The 23,729-nt window shown below is 42.9% G+C and overlaps 1 long non-coding RNA gene across 2 annotated transcripts; it reads right to left on the bottom strand.

Annotated features, from left to right (window-relative positions):
- Nucleotides 1-8,116: 8,116 nt before the first annotated feature.
- LOC147580058 (uncharacterized) lies at nucleotides 8,117-16,950 on the bottom strand. Of its 2 annotated transcripts, none has more exons than XR_015251874.1 (3): nucleotides 16,740-16,950; nucleotides 15,512-15,612; nucleotides 8,117-9,881 (listed from the first exon to the last, which is right to left on the bottom strand). It is a non-coding gene; the product is annotated as an uncharacterized LOC147580058 (long non-coding RNA). The 2 variants fall into 2 exon arrangements; XR_015251875.1 differs by having other exon boundaries at nucleotides 15,512-15,609.
- Between the last annotated feature and the right edge of the window lie 6,779 nt (nucleotides 16,951-23,729).

Raw genomic sequence — 23,729 nt, 5'->3', positions numbered from 1 at the left:
AAGTGCTGCAGGGAAGTATTTTTGACATGTGCCCCAAGCGATTCTTATGCAGGTAGTCAGTGGAATGCACTCTAAATATGCACGGCATTGAATGGGAGAAGCTTCTCTGGTCAGAGAGAGACACCACACGGATGTTCCCGTGTTTCGACATAGAAGTTTAGCTGTAATTTCCAAACATGTTTTTCTGCTTTGATCCTCTTCACATTTATATAGTCTTTGGCTGTTACCTCATTACATAGGAATTTGAAAGCTATGGGGGGAGGGACTGGGAGAGTGGGGTGACAGTGTGGAGGGGTCACACATCATAGTCTCCACATGGGCATGTGTGAAGGTCTTCCAGGTTCTGATAATATTTTCTCTGTTCCCCACTCCACTCACCAGTGAGTGATTCTTAGCTTGGAGAAAAGCAAGTGTCCCCTGGTGGGGAATTTCTGGGTGTGAGGAAACTTGCTAACATTTAAGGCACCGTGAGACTTGCATGTTGGGCAAGTAGCAGACATGACTTTGCACTTGGGGATGTTCCTTCCTGTTGAGGCTGGGGAAAGATGATCCGGTCCTTTCTTCACGAGGCCTTCCTCTCCAAAGTCTAGTCTTCCGTTAATCCGGGCTGGGGGTAGAAGATCAGGGCCCTGCCTATGGTTGTTCAGGTTGTGTATTCTTTCCTGAAGGGCAAGGGTGGCCGGAATGCAGTACAGGTCCCACTTCCCAGCTGCATGTTGGAGCAAGGACAATGGCTGTACTTGGGCTGAAGAAGCGTTACCTTTCAAAAATCTACACAAGATCTCTGCTAGGTGTGACCCCTCCAGGTGGCACATCCATACTTCTCTCAGTCTTAATGTCCTCCTTGACACCAGTGAACTGGGTATTGGGCAATAGAAAGAGAAAACAAGGGGCGCCTGGGTGTCTCAGTTGGTTAATGTCCAACTCTGGATTTCAGCTCAGGTCATGATCTCACGGTCATGAGATCGAGTCCTGTGTTGGGCTCCATGCTAGGCATGGAGGCTGCTTAAGATTCTCTCTCTCTCTAAAATAAAAAAAATAAAAATACTTTGTTAAAAAAAAGAGAAATAAATGAAAACAGAATGAAATTTAGGATGAACTGTTTACTGCTGCATTTTTCAAGAGTTGGAAGTGTCTGCTTTCCTGACATAATTGAGCCTTAAGAAGAGCCCACCCTTATGACCTCCTCCAGGCTATGCCCATTATCCACTGGAAAAGCAAATTCCTAAGTAAGTGACACATTATCCTCTTGTGTCCTGTCAATCCTCTTATTTGCCAATTTTCAGCTTATCAGCTAGACTTGTTTAATGCCTGAGGCCAAGGTACTGCAGTATCTCTTAATTAACTAGTTGCACACAGCTAATTACTTCACTGCAGTATCTCATCAGTATACAAAGTATATTGACTCCAAGTTGGAAAATGCCTCAGAGGCATTACAAAACTATTAGAAGAGACGCCTTCTTAAATACCACCCATCCAAGAACTCAGAAGGAGGAGGAGGAGAAGGAGAAGCTGGGAGGGAACCAGGAGAAAGAGGTGTTGGACTTTTCACTCCAACCCCTCTCCCCTCTGTGTTTCCTAATCAAAATGATCTCTCAAGAGATTTTGTAGAACTATTCACCTTCTCACAACGTACTCCGCTCTCCTAGTGATAAAACAATCCTTAAAATGCTGCACCCCACCCTTTCTGAGTGGGTTCACATCCTGAATACTCTGACTATAATAAGATTTAGATAGTGGCCTGTTGCCCATCCTACAGGCCATCAAAGCTGCAGGAAAGCTTTCTGATTCATGGTTTCCTTGCTTGGCTTTCTAGCACCTGGCCACCAGCCTGCTTGGTCTGGATCAAACCTTGCCTTGCTGGCTGCAGTATCTGTGGCTTCCTGTAGAAAGCTGGACATACTCACTCTCCTTTAAGGGAGATTAACAGGTGCTCAGGAGGGGATTACAGAACATTAGCTATGTAATCATTAAAGCTCCTAATTGGGGAGTTCTCCCAGGTAGACCATTTATTGTGCTTTCTCTATGTGATCAGGCAGGCATTGGGCTTGTCATACAGAATCCAACTCAGTGTTCACACTCTATGGGTTAAGGACTAGTCTTGATTTCCAGTTGAAAAACTTGAGGTACAGAGATTTGGAATAATTTGCCTAAAGTCACACATCTTATTAAAACAAAACTAAACCATACCATATGTTTTCATTCATATGGGGATCTTGAGAAACTTAAGACCATGAGGGAGGGGAAGGGGAAAAAAAAAGTTACAAACAGAGAGGTAGGGAGGCAAACCATAAGGGACTCTTAAATACGGAGGACAAACTGAGGGTTGATGGGGGTTGGGGGAGAGGGGAAAGTGGGTGATGGGCATTGAGGAGGGTACCTGTTGGGAGGAGCACTGGGTGTTGTATGCAAACCAACTTGACAATAAATTATATTAAAAAAAATAAAATCTGACATCTAGTAGAAAAAAAAAAAAAACTAAACCAAAAAAGGTATAAAGAGAAAAAGTGCTTTGGAGGGAAATGAGGCAGTAGTGAAGAACTTCATCTTGAGAACTAATACTCGTTTGGGAAAAGGATGTTTCCCGACTGCTGGATCAGCACATCGGTGCTGCAGTAGTATTTGCTGGGTTTAGAAATGATTTTATTTTGTTGGTCTTGTTTTATTCTTCAATCCTTTACAATTTTGTGAGAAGTAGGGGAGGTAATTCATTTTCAGAAACACCACATAAAAGCTGTGCTGTCTGGTCAACAATAGGTTTACAACCTATTGGAAATATGTACAACCCCCCCCCCCCCACCACCACCTCCTCCCTCCCCAACAACAGTGGAGTCCCCAAACCCTTAGACACTTCACTTTCTGGTTCTTCTGTTATGCCCAGAATTCATGATCCCCAAAGACCACCAGGGAGCCGAGTCCCATGCAAAAGGAAAAGAGCCTTTATTTGAGCTAGCTCAAGCTCAATCCCCTACCTGCACTGTCGCAGCGGTGAGATACCAGGGAGAGAGAGAGAGTTTCAAAAGCACAAAGGTTTTATAGGGGTCTAGGGGCAGTTGGTGAGGTAATGGCTGTGGCCTCAGCCGATTGGCTGGGGAAGGGTCGTGTCCTCAGCCGATTGGCTGGGGAAGGGTCGTGGCCTCGGCCGATTGGCTGGGGAAGGGTCGGAGTCCTGTTACGCAGGTCGCCAGGCGTATTTTGATCAGGAAGTTTGAACGGGTGAGCGGGAGGGTACTCAAGGGGAGGAGGCGTGGTCTGAGGTTTCTGCGATTTTCCCGGAAAGGGGCCATGTCGTCGGAGACATAGTCACTCAAGGTGGGGGACACAGAACAAGATGGAGTCGGCGGGCATAGTTCCGCTCTTTCACTTCCCCTCTCTGTTTCAGTTTCACAGGCTTATTTTCACCAGCTCTGCAATGAGCAGGTGCCAAAGAACAAAGGAGGGACTGAAATTCGTCTCCGTGTCACCTCAGGGAATGTACACTTGTTCCAGTCAGACTACTTTTTGGCTTACATGGGCATAAGGGACTTCTGTGTAAGGATGTAACCTCTGTGGCACTCAGCCAATGAGGAATCAGGGGAGGGACTTGCATGTGAGGAGATAAATTGTCTGCTGTAACCGCCCCTGAGTGTGCCTGTCCGTCAGACACTGGCTCTAGCAAGAACGTTGAGTAAAGCCTCGCTTCACTGTGCTCCTGGTCTCTGAGTCCCTCCTTTGATTGTGCCAGTGGGCTTATGTCTCACAAATTTGAAGCCTGTTTTAACCAACACGGAGATTTCAGATATTAAGGTGTTTCTACTTTTTCTCTTCTTCTATCATTTTAATAAATATTATAGAGAGCACCCTTTTTCCTTTTAGAAGTACGTACTTTGTAAATGAGTTGTGGGCAAGAGAAAATGCGCATGCCCAACCTGCTAAATCAGCATCTCTGGGTGTGGACTGGGCTTCAGGGTGTTTTGAGTGTATTTCTCAAAGGACGGTGTATTTGTGAGGACATGTGGCTAGTTGAGAACTGCTGCTCCAGCAATGCTTCTCTAACTTCACTGAGCACAGAAAGCACCTGGGCTTTTGCGAAAATGCAGCTTCTGATGCAGCAGGATTATGTGGGTGCTGAGCGTCTCATTTCTAGCCGCTTCTGCCGCTGTCCACATTTTGAGGAGCGAGTCTCTAGATCAGTGGTTCTCAAAGTGTGGCCCCTGGATCTGCCTTATCAGCAGCGCCAGGGAGTTTTTAGACATGCAAATTCTTGGGCTCAATCCCATTCCTGGGAGTCAGTAACTCAGAGAGAGGAGTCCGACAGTCTGGTTTAGCAAGCCCTCCGGGTGGTTCTGATGTAACTGAAGTTTGAGAACCACTGCTAGATGGTAGTTTTGCATTTACATCTGTGTTAGGCTTTGGAGAAGCAAGAGAGATCCCCCAGCTTGTATCCAAAGTCATGGAGAGGGCACAGTACAAGGTTATTTGTGGCAAAAAGAGAGCAGGCCTCATAGGAACCCGGGAGAAGTCACACAACAGTATGCTGGTGAGAAGCTGCTGTGGCACAGCTAGGCATCCCAGGAACGGGGGTGGGGTCTGGAACATGGAGTGTGATTCAGGGTCTGGAGTGGCTGCCCGGGCTGACTCACTGTTTGCCCAGCTGTTCCCGGTTTCTTCCTCTAGTGCCTTACTGTTATTGTGACTCAGTGATTCTCTCTGCCGCTGCCTGCAGAAGTCCTGGAATAAGGCTGCTTGAGTTAGAATTCTGGCTCATTATCTGTATGACCTTGGGCACTTTATCTAACTTCTCTTGGCCTCGGTGTTCTGTCCTGAAATATGGGAATACCCGTTGTGTCTATCTTACAAATCTATAAGAAATCTTACAAATCTGTTTGTAGGATTACATGAGATAACGGGCGTATTGTGTTGGGAGCATTTCCGGAGACCCAGTAACTGCTGAAAAACTGAAGCTGTCATTATTGCCTTTGTGTGGCTTCATGCTTCTAGATACATCTACCAGAACTGACTCTTGCTCTAAACCCTGAGTTCAAGTGCTTGAGAAAGAGATGCAGATTGCTGTCATGAGTCACTGTGGTAGTTCCTGGGCCAAGCTCTCCCACTAAACGTCTGTGGATGTCCCATGTATTTACGGTTTGGGGCTTAGATGCTCTCCCACGGGCTATAATACCTCACTCTCTCAGAAGATCCTTCCATGCTATAACCAAAGGGAGGAAGAGAGCACGTGCACTATTGTGCCAGCAGGACACTCGGGCTAGTCCAAGGCAGCGTGAACTTCCGGGTGACTTATTCCTTCCCTTAGCTTGGTCCAAACAGTCTAACCATCCGTCTACTGACGGCACTTTTTATCGGGCTCCAGAGGCTGGAAACCTATTTTTACACGAATAGATCAGATTTGAACTTAGCATGTGGATTAGAGGTGGAGACCCTGCCACCCTATGACTGTCACTTCTGCCCCCCCCGTCTGGGGTTGCACAAGCAGCAAAATAGGGCATTTCAACGCAAGAAAAGACTTGCTGCTCATTGACAGAGGCAGAGGATGCCAACCTCAATAAAAACTGCACATTTAAACAGTTATCCCCAGCCTCCCTGGAGCCTCCCTGGAACTTTTACAATAAATGCCTTTATCATTGTTTGGGCTTGGAGAAAATGGGAGCTGACACGGGTCACTTCAACACACTTTTTGGCTGGCTTCCTGCAACGAAGTTGCTGGGTTAATCTGTTCAGATGTGTGGACTTTGTAGTTCACAAATAGTAAAAGGAGTTTTGTGATGACTGCTCCACAGACAAAACGGTTCTTATTTGACTAAGCATAAGTATGAGCTCTTTCCCTGTTTACTGATTTTGGAGTGATGAGATACAGCCATGCCAAGTGTGAGCTGCTTCCCTTTATAGTTTTGAATTTGCATGATAGCATTCCATTTTCGATCATCTAGAATGTCTCTGCTTCTTTTCTTTCTCCTTGCGGGAAAGCAGAGAGAAAAGTCATATAGTAATTATAATGGAAAGTCTTATAATGATCTGAGCCCCCCCCCCCCCCCCCGCCGCCATGGTTCCTCTCCTGCCCCCGACCTGCACCCTGCAGTCATTAGCTTTCTGATCAGAAGATTTTAGACCTGGAAGAGCTGTCTGCTTCAATGTCTGACTGGAATAATCAGGGCATATACAGATTCCTTTGAGAGGAAATGCGTTCTTGCAGATTTCTAGCAATACCTCTTAACACTTTTTATCATAAAATTCCTTACATTGGGGCGCCTGGATGGCTCAGTCTGTTAAGCGTCTGACTCTTGACTTTGGCTCAGGTCATGAACGCACAGTTGTGAGATCAAGTCCCGTGTCCAGCTCTGTGTTGGGCATGGAGCCTGCTTGGGCTTCTCTCTCTCTCTTCTCTCTGCCCCTCCCATATTGCCATCTCTCTCTCTCTCTCTGACAAAAATTCCTTAAATAGGCAAAAATATAAAGCTAGGTATACAAGCATGTGTTATACAATCATGAAAACCAAAAATAACTTACAAGTTAACTATAAACAAAAGTACAACCAGGAATTTCAAATTAATAGCATTAAAGAGCAGACATTGGTTGAACTTAGACTCCCAAACCTGGATGTATTAATAGAAAGATGTGCTGGCATAATTGTTTTACTTACGACTGTTTTCTCTTTAATCATTGCCAGACATTATTTAAATGGTAGTAACTTTCATTATTATTATTTGCTATTTTGACAACAAAATCATGTTAAACTTATGAACGGGTTGGTCAGTTTAGAACACACACCCCCCATGCTGAAGAAAAAAGTATCCTTTAATCAAAGAATGCTTACCGTTTATTTATGGGCAACATAAACACAGCACTTGACGGCTACAGCCGAGGTACTTGGAGGCTTTGCTTTCCAACAGTCCTGTGCCATGTAATGACTCAGGCTCCCATCACTTCCCTCTGTTCAAGTTGCTACAAAGTCTTGCACAATGTGTGGTAACACCCTTTGTCCTTGGCTTGGTATACCCTCGATTATAAATACAAGCGACAAGAGACAGTCATTGGAACCTCATATTCATCCAGATGACACGGGCTATGTCTGCATTAATATTTATATTTCAATTACCATCAAAATGAAAACACAAAATTACATTCTGATAGGCTTTTTGGATTTGGGGGAAATCTGAGGACCTTCAGAGGTCCTAAGACTCCGAGTTGCTGCCTAAGTTTTACCTCTTTTAATTCTCACAAAAACCCTATGAGGTAGACCCTTGGCATCAACCTGGCTTCACAGATGAGGCTCTGGTCTGTGAAAGGGTTAAGGAATTTGCCCAGCACCCCACAGGCGGTGAGAGAAGAATCCGGATTCTGTCCCAGGTCTATCTGTCTCCAAAGTCTCTCTCCTTGAGATCCCTCCAGACTCTCACCCCTGGATATCTGTCCAGAGTCCTCAGGCAACTGTGTAGGAATGATCATTGGGCAGGCAGGGCCTCGTGCCTATCTTTTTACATACAGTTCCTTAAGGAAACTCAAGGCGGATGTGGCACTCATCAGCTGAAGTGATGCAGTGCCCGTTTTGGGCCCCACATCTGAAGCCCGTACTAAGTGGTACTATCGCATGAGAACTGCTGTCTGTCCCTTCAAGTCTGGCGGTTTGTTCGTTCGTTGGTTCATGAACTCATTGAACCGAATACCTGGATACCCTCCCAGGACTTCTTCTTCTTCCTCTTTTTTTTTTTTTTAAGTTTATTTATTTACTTTGAGAAAGAGAGAGCATGAGCAAGGGAGGGGCAGAGAGAGGGAGAGAGAGAATCCTAAACAGGCTCCGCACAGTCAGTGCAGAGCCCAAAGCAGAGCCCAGTGTGGGGCTTGAACACACGATCTGTGAGATCACAACTTGAGCTGAAGTTCAATGCTTAACTGACTGAGCCATCCAGGGGCACCTACCTACCCTTCCAGGACTTCTATCAGTATAAGAAAGGAACTCACAGGTCCCAGTCTTCTCATTTATAGACACCAAACTTTAACCTGTTTCCCTTACCATTGGGCATGAGTGCCTCTTTCTTTAAACAAGGAGAGGGCTTGGACTTCGACAGAGTGGTAAAAAAAAAAAAAAAAAAAAAAAAAAGCATTGATTAATTTTGGCCTCAGAAACTCTGGGTGGAGGTCCTACTTTTATTGCTAAAGGCTCTGTCACTTTGCCCAAGCCACTTACCTCCTGTGAGCGCACATTTCCCATCTTTAAAATGAGAATATTGATAATGAATCCACAGGCTTGTGGTGAGGGGTCCATGGGACCATGTGTATAACAACATTATACTTTGAAGCATTTTCAACAGCAGGTCAGGTTATTATTCATTATGTCCCCCAAACACTTGCAGAGCTCCCAGTAAGTGTCAAGATGTGTGTTGGCACTGGAACTACAAGAGTTAGACTTGGTCCCTGATCTTAGTGAATTCATAGTCTAGTAGGGGAGGCTGGCATTAAAAAAAAAAAAAAAATCCCGAGCTCCTGAGGTGTACATAGTTGCAGAAATATGTGCAAGAGATGCAGTTGTCAAAGTGCTCTGAGTGAGACAGCAGAAGTTTTGCAGAGCAGAGACATGAGCTTATCCTTTGACTATCAATAAAAATTATAAAAACACAAGGCGGCATGGTGTGCTTGGGAATTAGGTCAATGAGGTGGGGCAGCGTATGAGGTCAGTGCCACTCGGTCACAGAGAACCAAGGCTCCAACCTTGGTTCTGCTTTCATTGTATCCCAATCGGATGCGGTTGTAATGCCCACCCATGCTATTTCCTTTCTACCCAGAATGGTAGAAAGTAATTACTTTGTGCCAGCTTAGAATGTACTTGCAGGATGAAACACATCAAACACAGTCTCCATTTAATTGGCTTTTCCTGCTGTTTTTGCACTTGGGCTGCATGACCAGCTCTGAGAACTACAGGGGCACCTTGACATGGCATTTCCTCCTGCTCTCCTGGAGAGGGCTCCTTTCCCTTTGGCAGGCCCTTGATTTCCTCTGAGTATATTATTTGACCTCTGCATTGTTGCTCTTTTAAGAAAAAAATTTTTTTAAGTTTATTTTGAGAGAGAGAGAGGGAGAGCAGAAGTGGGGAGGAACAGGGAGAGGGGGAGAGAGAGAGAGAATCCCAAACAGGCTCCACCCTGTCAGTGCAGAGGCCAATGTGGGGCTCAAACTCACCAACCATGAGATCATGACCTGAGCCGAAATCAAGAGTTGGAGGCTTAACTGACTGAGCCACCCAGGCGCCCTGCATTGTTGTTCTTTTGATGGCCCACTTAGCCCCCCAGAGCTACAATACATTTGGCCACGTTTACTATAAACAATAGATTTTATCCCTGCAGTTTTTCAGGAAATTGCCATTCCCTCCAAGGAAGTCAATGCCTGCAGCACTGAGTGCATTAACCTGTCTGTTTGCCTCATTGACTTGGACAGAATGTTTGGCATCTTTCGGCCCCGACTCCTGTTGTCATTATTGCCTTGTGACTTTTGTGGAGAACATAGTTCCTATTACATTATTCTACAGATTCAATCAAACCGTGACTCAGGCAGTGTTGCTATCTTCGGAGTGACATTTTCCATGAATGCTCCTAACTCTGCGGTTGGAGGAGCATGACCCATGGCGCTGGGGCAGTGCTGAAGCAGACCGAGTTACTCTCCATCCACTGTTAGGAAACCTGGGGAGGAAATAAATACTTGTGTATCCGAGCCAACAAGAAGAGGAAGGAAGAGCCATAAATGCTATGGGCTCTTTTGATTTGGTTTGACTTCAACATGATTTTACAGCCTACGTTGTAGCCAAAGGCCCTTCTTTCATATCACTTTGCCAGTCTGAATATGAAAATGTGTGGGTAGTTTCTCCAAAGTGTGGTCCAGGTAAGAGGTCTCCCCTGTGGAGATATCAGATATTAGGTATTAGAACCCATATATTTAAAAGAACCCATAATTTAAAACATTAAAAAGAATGAATTGGTTAAGTGTCTCACTCTTGATTTTAGCTCAGGTCATGATCTGACAGTTTGTGGGATTAAACTCCGTGTCTGGCTCTGCATTGACATTGGGGAGCCTGCTTGGGATTCTCTCTGCCTCCCCCGCCCCCACTCCTGGGTGCTCTCTCTCTCTCTCTCTGTCTCAAAATAAATAGTTAAAAACTTAAAAAAAAGAATGAATTAGAGTTTTATTCTAGGCAATAAAGAAATTAGTGGTGACTTTAACTGGGCTAGATGTTAGACGGTCAGGGTATCATGAGGGAAGGGTGTTGGTCACACAGCAGGGACACCATTCATTAGTTTATTTTCCAGCATCTTGTGATGTTTTGCACTTTCTGTGAGCTTGGTTAAGTGAGCAAGGACCTTAAGATATTTATGTTGTGAAAACTTGTAATAAAGGTAATATTAGGTCATAATTCAAAGCCAATGGTGGAGCTGATCCCTTCTGACATGAAGTTGACCCATAACTTCAAAATTATGAACCAAACGATTTGAAACACAGATTTTGTTACAGGCGGCGTTGTGCCCGTCCCCCAGTTCATATGCTGAAATCCAAACCTCCAGTCCCTCAGAACGTAGCCTTATTTGGAGATAGGATCTTTACAGAAGTAATCAAGTTAAAATGAGGTCAGTCAGGTGGGTTCTATTCACTATGACTGGTGTTCTTATACAAAGAATTTGGACACAGAAATATGCACAGAGGGAAGACCATGTGAAGACATGGGGAGACGATGGCCATTTACTAGCCAAGGCAAGAGGCCTGGAAAAGATTCTTCCCTTACAGCTCCAAGAAGGAACCAGCCCTGCCAACACCTTCATCAGTCATGACTTCTGGCTTCTAGCTTTGTGAGAAAATAAGTTCCTGTGGTTGAAGCCACCCAATCTATGGTACTTCATCATGGCAGCCCGAGCTGACTAATACAGATTCACATCCAGTCTCATTAGCAGTGGGGCTTGGTCATTATGTATTATGCTTTGAGGTATCAGTTCATGATACTGTGAAGGCATTAACACTAGAAAGACATTTGAAACTAGGCTTTCAGCACATGAATACAAGCCCAAAGTTCACAAACAATGAAATGTGTTCAATCACAGCCGTCGCTAACAACAGTACTATTAGATTTCTGGGAGGGGCAGAAAGGTTTTTTTGTACCATTAATAAATGAAATAATTTTAAAAATAGTGATGTTTATTTTAACTAATTCTCTAATTATTTTGGAGATTAATGTCTATCTCCATTTTATTACATAGTTAATAGGATAGTCTGACAGTAATACATATATATAGTTTACAAATAAGTATACATAAATAGGGTGAGTGCTCAAATATGTTTTGTTGAAGGTGTGTAGTTAAAAACATTTAGGGAACCACTGTCCATGACAATGTGGCTTAGATTCCTCCGTTCTAAACCTGTATACTTTAGATCCTTCAGATCCAGAACATGATAGAACAATTTTTCAAGGCAGTGGAGGTCGTAAAATAACCAGAGTTTCATTCTGAGAGGACAGAGTTTATGCCTTAGGAGACTCATATTTTCCTATGACGTTTTAAATAAACATTGATGGGTTTCAGGTTTTAAAGACAGTTTTTAAAATGACTTAAATATGTTTCTATATAGAAATTAACTTTTGTTCGTGGTTTTCCCTATTTACCATTTGTCTTCTATCTGGTACTATTGTTAAAATTCTCACAGTGGCAAGTGTTATGCCCAGAATTCGTGATCCCCAAAGACCACCAGGGAGCTGAGTCCGATGCAAAAGCAAAAGAGCCTTTATTCAAGCTAGCTCGAGCTCAATCCCCTACCTGCACCCACGCAGTGGTGAGATGCTGGGGAGAGAGAGCGAGTTTCAAAAGCACAAAGGTTTTATTGGGGTCTAGGGGCAGTTGGTGAGGTAATGGCTGTGGCCTCAGCCAATTGGCTGGGGAAGGGTCGTGGCCTCGGCCGATTGGCTGGGGAAGGGTTGGAGTCCTGTTATGCAGGTCTCCGGGCATGTTTTGATTGGGAAGTTTGAACGGGTGAGGGGGAGGTTACTCAAGGGGAGGAGGCGTGGTCAAGGTGGAGGACACAGAACAAGATGGAGTCGGCCGGCGTAGGTCTGCCCTTTCAGCAAAAAGATCCAGGCACAGATCTAAGAAGTTGGGAAGGGTCCTCACCAACCCATGTATTTGGAGATTTTTTGGGTACGTTGCAAAGAAGAAAGCTAGTTGGTTCAGTAGCTACCCCTGGAGAATGCAGTTGAATGCAGTTAAAGTTTGGGGTAAGGGGAGACCTTCATACACATCAGGTACACACACATTCACACACATATACAGACACACACACACACAAACACGCCAGCATGCATGTATCCTAGGGGAAACCTGCCTGGCTTTTTACCAGAGACCTAGCTGCTCCTTCCACTGTAGAAGAATGCACAGTAATCAGCATTCTATGTGTTTTGAGTGGCAGGGTTCAAATTAGCAGTGATGCAATAAATGAGCATCATTTATTGGGCTGTTGCAATTTTGACTCTCTTCCATCTTCAAAAGGGCCCCAAAGGACAAAACATTTAGTATGTGTAAGCAAACAGTGACTTGCCTTATGAGGTCTAAGACTGTTTGTAGAGTTTTCTGATTACCATCAAGGAAAGCAGAGAGAGAGAGAGACATTGGTTCATGGTTTTTTTTTTTATCTGTCTCAAGCAAATATGTACTTGATTTTATCTACCAGTCTTGCAAATTATCATATGTCCCAGAGGGCATCTAAATGCAGAATTTTCTGGTTTCATCCACGCACCACTGTACAAGTCATTGCCAATGTCAGAAGCTGGAAATATGTTATGATGGCAGAATGACACTGGCCAGTCCCTGTCTCTGCCCCTCCTTAGTTCCAGTGGAGCTTAAATTGCTCAGGTGGCAAAAGTCACCCTCCAATGGAGAAGGTGTATAAAGAGAATAATAGAAGAGGTGAGACCAAGTCCTGGGGCTCCAGCACTAGGAGATTGAGGAGAGGGCACTGGGAGCAGTGAGATATCAGGAGAACAAACTGAGTGTGGCATCATGGTACCCAAGGGAAGAGAATGTGACCAGCTTTATGCAATGACATCCCTATTCTCATCTTCCACAGTTGCCCATTTGTCCTTTTCAGTTGCAAGACTTTCTTTTATGCTGTGAGATCACTGAACGTGTGTGTCACTAGAAGTTCCTAAGTTCTCCAAACCACTTGGAACTTATGCAACCTATCAAAAATGCCCTCCGTCTCATCTTTTACTTCCTGTTTTGTATTTCCTTTTTTGTATTGAGTCCTCCTGGGAATTGACACTAAATGGGACCAAGTTCAGGTTGGAGGGAGAATTTTACTAAAAATTGAGGGATGCCTTTGGCAATGAAATTTCATTAAACAAGTGTTTACTCAATACTTACTAAGTATGAGATGCTATTCAAGGTGCTGCAAGAAATAAAAAATTAAAGAAATCCATTTAGATGCCCTGCAATGCCTGCAATATAGGAATGGGATAGGAAAATATGCATAAAATGCTGTGGGGGTTTGATGGAGGAAGAGATCACATTCAGTGGGAGGGATTTTAAAAGACCCCAGGGAGGAGTTAACGTGTGGGGTTGGGCCTTAAAGAATGGTTGGAGTTTTGAAAGGCAGAGATGAACTAAAGAGCAGTTCAGGAAAATGGGAACGTGAGCAAAGGCACAGAAATGGGAAAGTATAGCTCACTTTTGGAGAAAAGGTAGTAAATTTGGAACATAAAGATATGCATGTCAAAAACAAAACAAAACAAAACAAAACTAACTGAAAGAGTAAGGTTAAAGAAGAAGCATGATGATCTGTGTCGCAGAGCCCTGGGCAGGGAGGCAGCGAGGGCGTGTTGTGAGAAAAGACACAGCGGCAGGCCAGAGATAGATTTGAAGTCAAGTCTCCCCCCAGATATGAGCTCTGTGATATGAGTTGTCAAAGGAAGTTCTCTAAACCTCTAATTTTCCTAATGTAAAAGGCACTTGTATACTTCCCTAAAAACAAACAAACAAACAACACTAAGCCAAATCAAACCAAACCACAACGTTCTTCATAATGGTGGCCTGGAGACATAAATACGGAGTTAAGTTATGTTCAGTATCTCTTGCCTAAGAAATCAGGGAAATGCATGGGAGGCTTAGATTTCTTAAGAAAGGTTAGCACAGATTGTGCAAGAGAGAGAGGGTGTAATAAGACCTTTTGTCTTATGAAGGCTTAACTCCTAACCGTACATCCCTCTTTGGAGAAGGGAGAAAAGGATTCTGCGAGGTGGTAGATGTTGGAATTTGTACCTAACAGCATCCCTGGGCACTGGCCAGCACCCTGGGAGGTGGATGTGTGTGATGAGAAAGAGCAGGAAAAAAGAGCTGCAACCGTAGAGCTGAGCCTAGCCCTAGGAGATGGGGAGGTCCTTTCTCAGGGAACCACAGAAATCTTGAGGGGGTGTCTAGACCAGCGAAGGCGCTTTGGGTGGGGACACGCTCTCTGTGTAGAACCCGTCTTCAACAGTGCCACCATGTGGCAGAGAGGAGCAATGGCAGCTATAATTTGATCTGACTTCCAGTTGTGTCTGCTCTGTGTAAGCTCTAACGAGCACCAAAGCCCCAGCTCTTGGAGACAGTAAGCGAAGAGACTTAAGAGGCTGACGCCCTGCATCCTGATGGTAGACAATATAAGAATTTGAGAAAGTAATTGAAAAGTAAGGAGAAGTAATGATCTGTAATTCAAATTTCGAGAGCAGTTCTAAGTGGTTAGGGATAATTTGGAATAAAAACAGAAAAAGGTAACTCTTAAGGGTTGACTTTTGTGTTGCTAGAAGACTCAGCTATCCAGAAAACTCCCATTCCCTACGTTTCCGGGCTGAGGAGATTTTATTTCTGTTTTTTTCGACGTTTATTTATTTTTGGGACAGAGAGAGACAGAGCATGAACGGGCGAGGGGCAGAGAGAGAGGGAGACACAGAATCGGAAACAGGCTCCAGGCTCCGAGCCATCAGCCCAGAGCCCGACGCGGGGCTCGAACTCACGGACCGCGAGATCATGACCTGGCTGAAGTCGGACGCTTAACCGACTGCGCCACCCAGGCGCCCCTTATTTCTGTTTTTACTCTTTAGGGAAGGAAGAGAAATGATTGCATTTCTATTTGAAATTTGACTTCCTTCCCATGAATCTCTGGAGGACAACGTTTCTAAATGATTCTAGATATCCTGTCTATACCTTTTAACATCTCTGCATTTATCCCTGGAGTTTCTTGTGGGTGAGAATGGATATTAGAAAAGAGATGATGAGAAAAGCATCAGTCATGTTAATTAGTGTCTGAATTACATCTATTCCTGGTCAGTTGTCACTAGGCAAAACTCTAAACTTCAGTCAGGGTCTGGGCTAATTGTGCTCTGGGTCTGATAAGGAGTCATTGAAAAGTGAGCAATGAGTAAGGTCAAAGCTACGCATTTCTTCTTTGTTAACTCTTTTATCATTCATCATTGGTTTAGTATTTATCGGATTTTGGAAGGTAAGTCAATACTTACATTTGGAGGGTTCTATAGTGGTCATTTGGTTCTGCCTTTCATCCCAAGCAGAACTTTCTGCAAAATGCCTGATTTTTGTAAAGAAGATCAAGCAGGATCTGCTAAAACACACGTAGCCACTACTTTGTGAGACAGACCATCCACTTAATTCTTTTATTTTATTTAAAGTCAATTGATTTATTTTGAGGGACAGAGAGACAGAGCACATGAGTAGGGGAAGGGCGGAAAGAGAGGAGGCAGAAAGAATCCCAAGCAGTCTCCATGCTGTGAGCACAGAGCCCAATGCGAGTCCCAAACCCTCGAACCATAAGATCATGACCTGAGGCGAAGTCAAGAGCTGGATGCTTAGCAGACTGAGCCACCCAGGTGCCCCAGAGACCATCCCTTTAATATTCAAAGTGCAGTGTAAGGAGCAGCACCAGGACATTGCCCGTGAATTAGTTAGAAATGCTGGATTTGAGGCTTCACCCAGACTTGGATTTGACAAGATCCGCAGGTATGCACATACTCTTTAATGTTTGAGAAGCGCTGGGCTTTTCCATTATTGGATGGTTGTGGGTGTCAGAAAATCACATGTTACTAAAACCTGCTGAGCTGGTGTGGTCTGTGAACCAACCTGTATCTGCTTAGCCTTGCCTGTCCTCAGCCCCCCAAGGCTAACTCTGCTTACTCCCATTCCTGCAGCTCTAAAAGGTGTGGCTGCTGCCGCCATTGCAGTGACCTCATCTCCTTGCCCTCCAGTTGTCTCTGACCTCCCCCTGGGTGGTCACACTCACTACATAGAAGCTGAGGCAGCTCTGGTGCCCCAAGTAGATCCCACTGGAGTGGTGGGGACTCTGGTCTCTCCCAGTGCCCCTCAAAGGGGCAGAGGATGATAACTAAGGAGTGTGGGGGTGTTTATACCATGTGGAGAGAGAATAGAGACAGGAAGGATCCAGAAGATAAATTGCTAGCTCTTCCTGGTGTACTACGCTCCATAGTACATTGCCCTTCTCCCTCCACCTCACCAGAAACGTCCTGTGTGGCCAGCTGTGTTTTGGGGGAAGTTCTGCGTAGCTTGGTAATGTACTACATTGTGTTTGTTCTCCCTCACGTGTCTTTTCCTTTACCTTTTTTTCCCCTCTCAGATTGCACTCCTAAGTAAAGCAGTAATACCTAAGCTTTGCCTTAAAATCTGTTTTGTAAGGAATCCAGACTAAGGCATCTGCCTGGGATGAGTTTCACTCACCGCTTCTAATTCTGCCATCTGGTTGGCTTTGGAGTGGTTGATTTCATTCATATAACTTCTTCCTTCAAATTGTACGAGACAGCTCCCCATGCCTTTTCCCTTCTTGGCTAAACACCCTCCATTCCTTTGTGACTCTTCAAAATGAAGTTGCTGGGTGTCTCTCACATTCCTGTCACCCCACCTTCATATGTCTTCTTAAGTTGTGGCTCCTCTGGTGCCTTTCCAGGTCTGGTCGGTGCAGGGCTGAGCTCATGGGGTTCTCATCTGCTTGATTGTGGGCGTAACACCACCGCAGACATGGGTGTCCGGAGCAGGCCTGTTCCTGCAGGCAGAAGCTGACTGTTTGGGTTGTGGTGATCTGTCGTGTTAAGAAGAGCTTAGGGGAAGTTAGGTGGAGTGAACAAGGCAGATCTGCTTTGGTCTTCTGGGTCAGCTTCCGAGGGAGGGCCAGGCCATCTTTGGGACCTGGAGTTCCTCAGGGTGTCTGTGTCCCTTAAAGACACATTTGGGCTGACCCCAGGCCAGGGCCTGGTGGGACAAGGTGTTCAAGTGACTTCCCAGGGACTGTACCCTCCTTGGAGTTGGACACTTTATCAACTCTAATCCAGACAAATCCAGAGCCAGAGTTTGGGCAAGGGGTTCCCCACAAACATTAACATTACACCACCTTTAGGTTTTCAGTTTCAGAATACAAATGTAAGAGGAGGATCTAATAATTAGGTAAACTGTTCTAAGATCTAGAATATCTTATCTTTACGGAGGCCTTTTTTTTTTTTTTTTTTTACTTTTTAAAAGCTTTTCAAAAAATATTTATTTTTGAAGGCGAGAGAGAGAGCACGAGCAGGAAAGGGGCAGTGAGAGAGGGAGACACAGAAACTGAAGCAGGCGCCAGGCTCCCAGCTGTCATGGGGCTTGAACTCATGAGCCGTGAGATCATGACCAGAACCGAAGTCAGATGCTCAACTGACTGAGCCACCCACATGCCTCTTTTGACCTTTTTAAAGACTCCATCCTATTACTCATCTCCAACCCCCCCCCGCCCCCCACTTTTCAGAACTTTTATGATTTATCAAGCCCTGCACAGGTTTTATGGGGCACACAGATTAGCATAAGATACAGCACCTGCCCTCCGGGATCTTGCAAAGGTACAGCCTATGACATAACACAGTACAAGGTACCTAATACTACTAGGAGGGTATGAATGCTGCCTGAACTCAGAGAAGTGGAGGAGCCTATATCTTAGAGTAGGCAGGGAGTCTCCGTGGATATTTCAATGAAGAAGAGAGTTTTAAATTTGCCATTGGATCCTTTCCTATAAACTTCATGGCAGAAAGTTACAGAGACCCAGTTCTTTAGGTCACTGAGGACTACATTGGTATTTCCCTTATTCCTTAAGGCAAAAGGTTGTGTCATGTTCTGTGATGTTAATAGAATGCTGTCAATACGTATGGTTCAGTACCTTACCTGGGGCAGAGAAATGATGACATTTTTGCCTTTGGTTTAAAAGACTGGTGAGGAATCCATCCAAAAGTGAGCAACGAAAGCATCTCTCTTTTCAGAAGTAATACTTTTGGCTCAATATCAGGCTCCTGTCCCCTGGAGATTGAGGAAAGCAGACTCAATTTTTTCTGGCATGTTTGCTAACCTAATTTTGGTAAGAGAGGCGTGCCACAGTAAAGGGCCAGATAGGGAAAGTCAACCAGAGGAGCTTGGGGAGGGGCTTTGGGAGGGGCTTGGGGAGGTATTCACCCATCTCTAGCCATTGTGTAGTAGTTCATTCTGAATGATTCATGGTAAGGAAACAGCACTATGCTGGCTCCTGCAATTAAATTAAGGAATTAAATTAAGTAATTTTATCATAAAAGATTATGAATGCTAGAATAGAATGTAGCCATTAGAAATTATTTAGGTATTGCTGCTGCAATTCCGTGGACGGAACTGGAGGGTATTATGCTAAGTGAAATAAGTCAGTCAGAGAAAGACAGATACCATATGTTTTCACTCATATGTGGATCTTGAGAAACTCAACAGAAGACCGTGGGGGAGGGGAAAGGGAAAAAAGAGGGGAAGGGGAAAAAAGTTACAAACAGAGAGGGAGGGAGGCAAACCATAAAAGGCTCTTAAATACAGAGAACAAACTGAGGGTTGATGGGGGGGTGGTGGGGGAGAGGGGGAAGTGGATGATGGGCATTGAGGAGGGCACCTGTTGGGATGAGCACTGGGTGTTGTATGGAAGCCAGTTTGACAATAAATTATATTAAAAAAAAAAGAAATTATTTAGGTATATACTTCCTGGTATGGAAAGATGCCCTGGTACTTTTGACTGAAATTTTTTTTTTTAAATATTGGGTATTTAAAAATTAAAAATTTTTATATATGGGTATATAAAAATGCACCAAAATGTAAACAACGGTTTTTTGAGTGGCAGATTTTAGGTTGTTTCTACTTGTCTTTACTTATTTGTATTTTTGTACATTTAATTTTTTTGTTTTAAAGCTATGGACTGAATTAATTCATGAATTAATTGTTAATTAATTCATCAACTATTTACTCAGTATCTACCTTCTGTCAACCATTGTTCTAAAACTGGAGGCTATGGGCTGATTATAAAATTCAATGGGATCTTTCTGGATCCTTTCTAAATTCATTTGATAATATTTATATAAGTTTTATTTCTTTACACATATTTGTAGATTTTTTAAATTCATGATCATACTCTGCCTACCTTTTTGTGACTTGCTTTATTACTGTTTGAGATCATAAAGGAAGAAATTATGGCTAAGTAACAGGATATAAAGAGAAAGCAAGTATTATTCAGAAAAGGGGTGTGAAATGCCTCCATTTCTGATTGCCCTTATGGCTCTAGCTTATTGACTGTTTATTCCTCTACATCTTTATTTCCTTGTTTTCTTGGTTTTTATTTATTTATTTTTGTCTTTTTTAGATTGTTGACATTTTTTTGGTCACCCCATCCAGTGGTGAAATAAGATGGACCTGAAGCTTATGAAATTTGGTGGCCTGTTTAAAGCATTTAAATTGAAAAATGAATTATTTATTTAAGATTGAAAAAGAAATAAGAAATTCCACTTTTTAAATGTAGACAAATACCACAAACATTACCAAGTCCAATTTGATTAGTTAATATTAATAACCTGAATAAAATTTTTCTTCGATATTTTCTAGGCTGTGTATTTTTGATCACCTTTTTATGTGGTGATTTTGTAATTCTTTTAAGAATAGGAATTATTTCCTACATAAGAAATATTTCCTAAATAAGAAAGAAGACTTTTTTCTACCTAGACGATTTAAAAATGTATGCTTATTATTGATAGTTAAATGCATAAAACATGAACATCTCACATAAATACATTCAATATTTTAATACCTTTATAGGTTTATACTTTGCAAATACAAGAATTCTAATAAATAACAGGTCAAGTGGTTTCCACAGAAAGAACAAAATTGTACATTCATAATTATATACACTACATTATCAAATACATCCCCAGCAAAAGCTTCTGTTTGTTTATATATTTATTTTATTTATTTATTATTTAAAAAATTTTATTGTAGAGAGAGAGGGAGCATGAGCAGGGGAGAGGGACAGAAGAAGAGGGAGAGAGAGAGAGAATTCTAAGCAGGTTCCATGCTCAGCCCAGAATGCAACGCAGGGCTCAATCCCATGACCCTGGGATCATGGCCTGAGCCTAAATCAAGAGTTGGACACTCAACTGAGCCACCCAGGCTCCTGAAAATCTTCTGTTTTGACTAGTGGATGACAGTTGAATCTTCTATTGCCAAATTTGTGCGTATAATTATCGAAAGAATTTTCACAGACTAGCCTCCACCTTGGTATATTTCACTCTTTTCTCTTCCCCTCTCCACTGGTGTTGGCTGCCTCAGAACATGTTCTTATTGCAATATGACCTCTGGTCCTGAATCTTTGAGTTGAGGGCAAATTGGCAAGGTAAGCAGTAGAAGTACCCTAGGAAGTCATTCCTAAATGGGATAGTTGGCAATTAACCCTACAAAGAAGTGACTGTAAACAACATAAATATATATATACCACATAAAATCCTAATTAAATATATTCCCAACTCAAAAAAAAAAAAAAGAAAATGTACTCCAAACTCAACTTAGCTGAATCCCCAGAATGTCAGCAGCCACTCCCACAAACTTGATACAGAGCAATGTATGATCAAGGGAAAAGGCAAAATGGAAAGAGAATGGTTTGAACCCAATATGGTTAATTTTTTCCTTTTTATATAATTTTACAAAATCATAGGACTATGGCAACACATTGTTAGGGCTCCTAACTGAGCTTTATAGGAATACACGCAATGAAGGGCTTTGAAGGGCAGGTTTCATTAATTTGAGAATAAATTTGCTTCTGAAGATGCAAAACAAGAGAGGGAGGGAGGGAAAGATCAAGGGAGGGAGGGAGGGAAGGGAGGCCAAACTTGAGTTATGTACACAGATTTCATTTGAAATCTATGCCTTCCTCATATGTTTGAAAATGCTTACACTTCTAACACGAATGCTTCGTGGGTCAAGATATGTGTCACATCATGTTACAATTTATGTAAAATAAACAAGATCATTTTGGTGCTTGCCTTCTAAAGGTTTAGAGTCTACAATTTCAAAAGTTATGCTATGGTAATTTCAGGTATGAAAATTAGAGACTATTTTTTTCTTTGTTTATTCTTAAAACTTTTCAGTAAAATTTACATAAAGTGGAATGTACCCATGAATAGTGCAGATCAATGAGCTTTGACAAATATATGTCTCTATAGCCTTGACCCCAATCACGATCTATTTCTGTCACTCCCAGAATTCTCTCTTGCCTCTTTGTAGTCAATATTCTTCTGCTCCAAGGGCTCATTCTTTGATTTCTATCACCATAGATTAGTCTTAACTGTTCTTAGACCTCCCTCCCCACCCTCCCTGCCTCTCTTCCTTAGTCTTAACTATTCTTAGACTTATAAACAAATTCACACAAAGTCTTTTGTGTCTTGTCTCTTTTGCTCAACATAATGTTTTGGGATTTATCCATGTTGTTCTGCATACAGTAGTTCATTATATGGATATACCTCAATGTGTTTATCCATTTTCCCATTAGTAGACACTTGGGTTGTTGCCAGATTTCTGCTTTTATGAATAGGCTGCTGTGAACATTTTATGTAAGTGTTTTCATAAGCATGTGCTTTTGTTTCTTTTGGGTAAATATGTAAGATGGGATTCCTGGGTCCAAGGACAGGTGCATGTTAAACTTTATGAGACACTGGCAGCTTCATTCCTTCTTTAGTATAATGTAGAATTAATTCTTTACACCTTCTTAAGCATTTGGGGGATCCTCAGAGGAATGAGTCTATTAAGCAAAAGTGATTATTAATTAAAGTTTGTGACAAATAAGGTAGCAATTTTTATGTCAGAAATTCCAGCTCTGTGAAGACTTGTCATAATTACCTAAAATTAAATTTAATAATTACCAAGACATCCCCAAAGCCTTGAAGGTCAGTACACTTTATGCAAAATCTTGAAGCATTTTTTTAAAAAAGAAATTAGACCAATCAAGTTCTGGTCAGGAGGAAAGAAATCGCATAGTTATTGTAAAAGAGAGAAACTAACACAAATAATTATTAACTAGATATAAAATTATTAACTAGACAACTGAAGGGGGAAAGAGAATAGCAAGTTATAATGGAAGCAATTACAGAAAACAGCTCCCTTCCCCTAGGAGTGGGGGAGAAGGGAACGAGATTGGAGTTACTGAAATACAGTAGTGTGGGGCTGCAGCTTATGTCGTAGAGAGCACTCCTTGGTTGGTGATGATATCTTGGCGGCGGGGGCGGGGGGGGGGGGTGGAGGGAGACTCTGTGACAGAGGCCTGCAAACTATGGCCCATAGGCCAAATCCAGCCCACAGTCTGGTTTTTGTATGGCCCATGAGTTAAGAATGGTTCATACCTTTTTAAATGGTTGGAAAAAAACAAAAAGAATAATTGTATTGCTTTCCTAAGGCCACCATAATAAGTGTCACAAACTGGGTGGCTTAAAAATCATAGAAATTTATGCTTGCACAGTGCTGGAGCCTCAAAATCCGCAATCAAATTGTCAGCAGAACCATGCTCCCCCTGAGTCTGGGTAGGATGTTTCCTGTCTTCTCTTTAGCCTTAGCAGCAGCCAGCAACCCTTGGCGCTCCTTGTCTTCCAGTTATATACCTCCAATCTCTTCACACACTGTTCTTCTGTGTGTCTGTGTGTTTACGAGATGCTTTCCTCTGCTTATAGGAATGGCAGTCCTATCGGAGTAAAGCCCAACCTACTGACCTCACCTTCACTTGATTACATCTGGAAAGACCTTATTTCCAAATAAGATCACATTCACAGGCACAGGGGATTAGGACTTCCACTTATCTTTTTTTGGATGCACAATGCAACTTGTAACAGTGGTAATATTTTGTGGCACGTGAAACTTATATGAAATTCAAATTTCAGTGTCCATAAGTAAAGTTACACTTGCCACACTCATTGATTTATGTATTGTTTGTGTTGCTGTCATGCAACAATGACAGAGTTGAATAGTTGTTACAAATAGTACGGGCAGCAAAGTCTCAAATATTCACTCTCTGGCAAAACTTAACAGCAAGAGTTTGCTGAGACTTGTTCTGTGCGACCGGTGTTGCAAGTGTTGGAAAAAGGCAAGTTAGAGTCAACTGCTTGAAGGACTTCTGGTCTCAGGTCAAGAAGATATGTTCTTGTGTGGTGCTTGGAGGGACATAAAACAGGGAGAAAGACCACAGGAGGCACATAGGAAGGAACGAATCTCTTCCTTCTTCAGAGTATGGTCTCCCTGTATTGCCTCCTTTTTCTGGCTAAAGACAGAAGAAGCTAAAAAAGTGGAAATGTGGTTTGTAGAATCCCAGTCCTAGAAACACAAAGAGAAGAAGTATGAATTTGGAAAGTATCGTCAATAGCTGAATAATTTGTG

The sequence above is a fragment of the Puma concolor genome, chromosome B3 (genome assembly GCF_028749965.1).
Source record: "Puma concolor isolate L17-30 chromosome B3, mPumCon1.1.hap2, whole genome shotgun sequence".
NCBI classification, from domain to species: Eukaryota; Metazoa; Chordata; class Mammalia; order Carnivora; family Felidae; genus Puma; species Puma concolor.
Note: the sequence above shows the minus strand (reverse complement) of the source record. Positions and strands in the feature narration are given on the sequence as shown.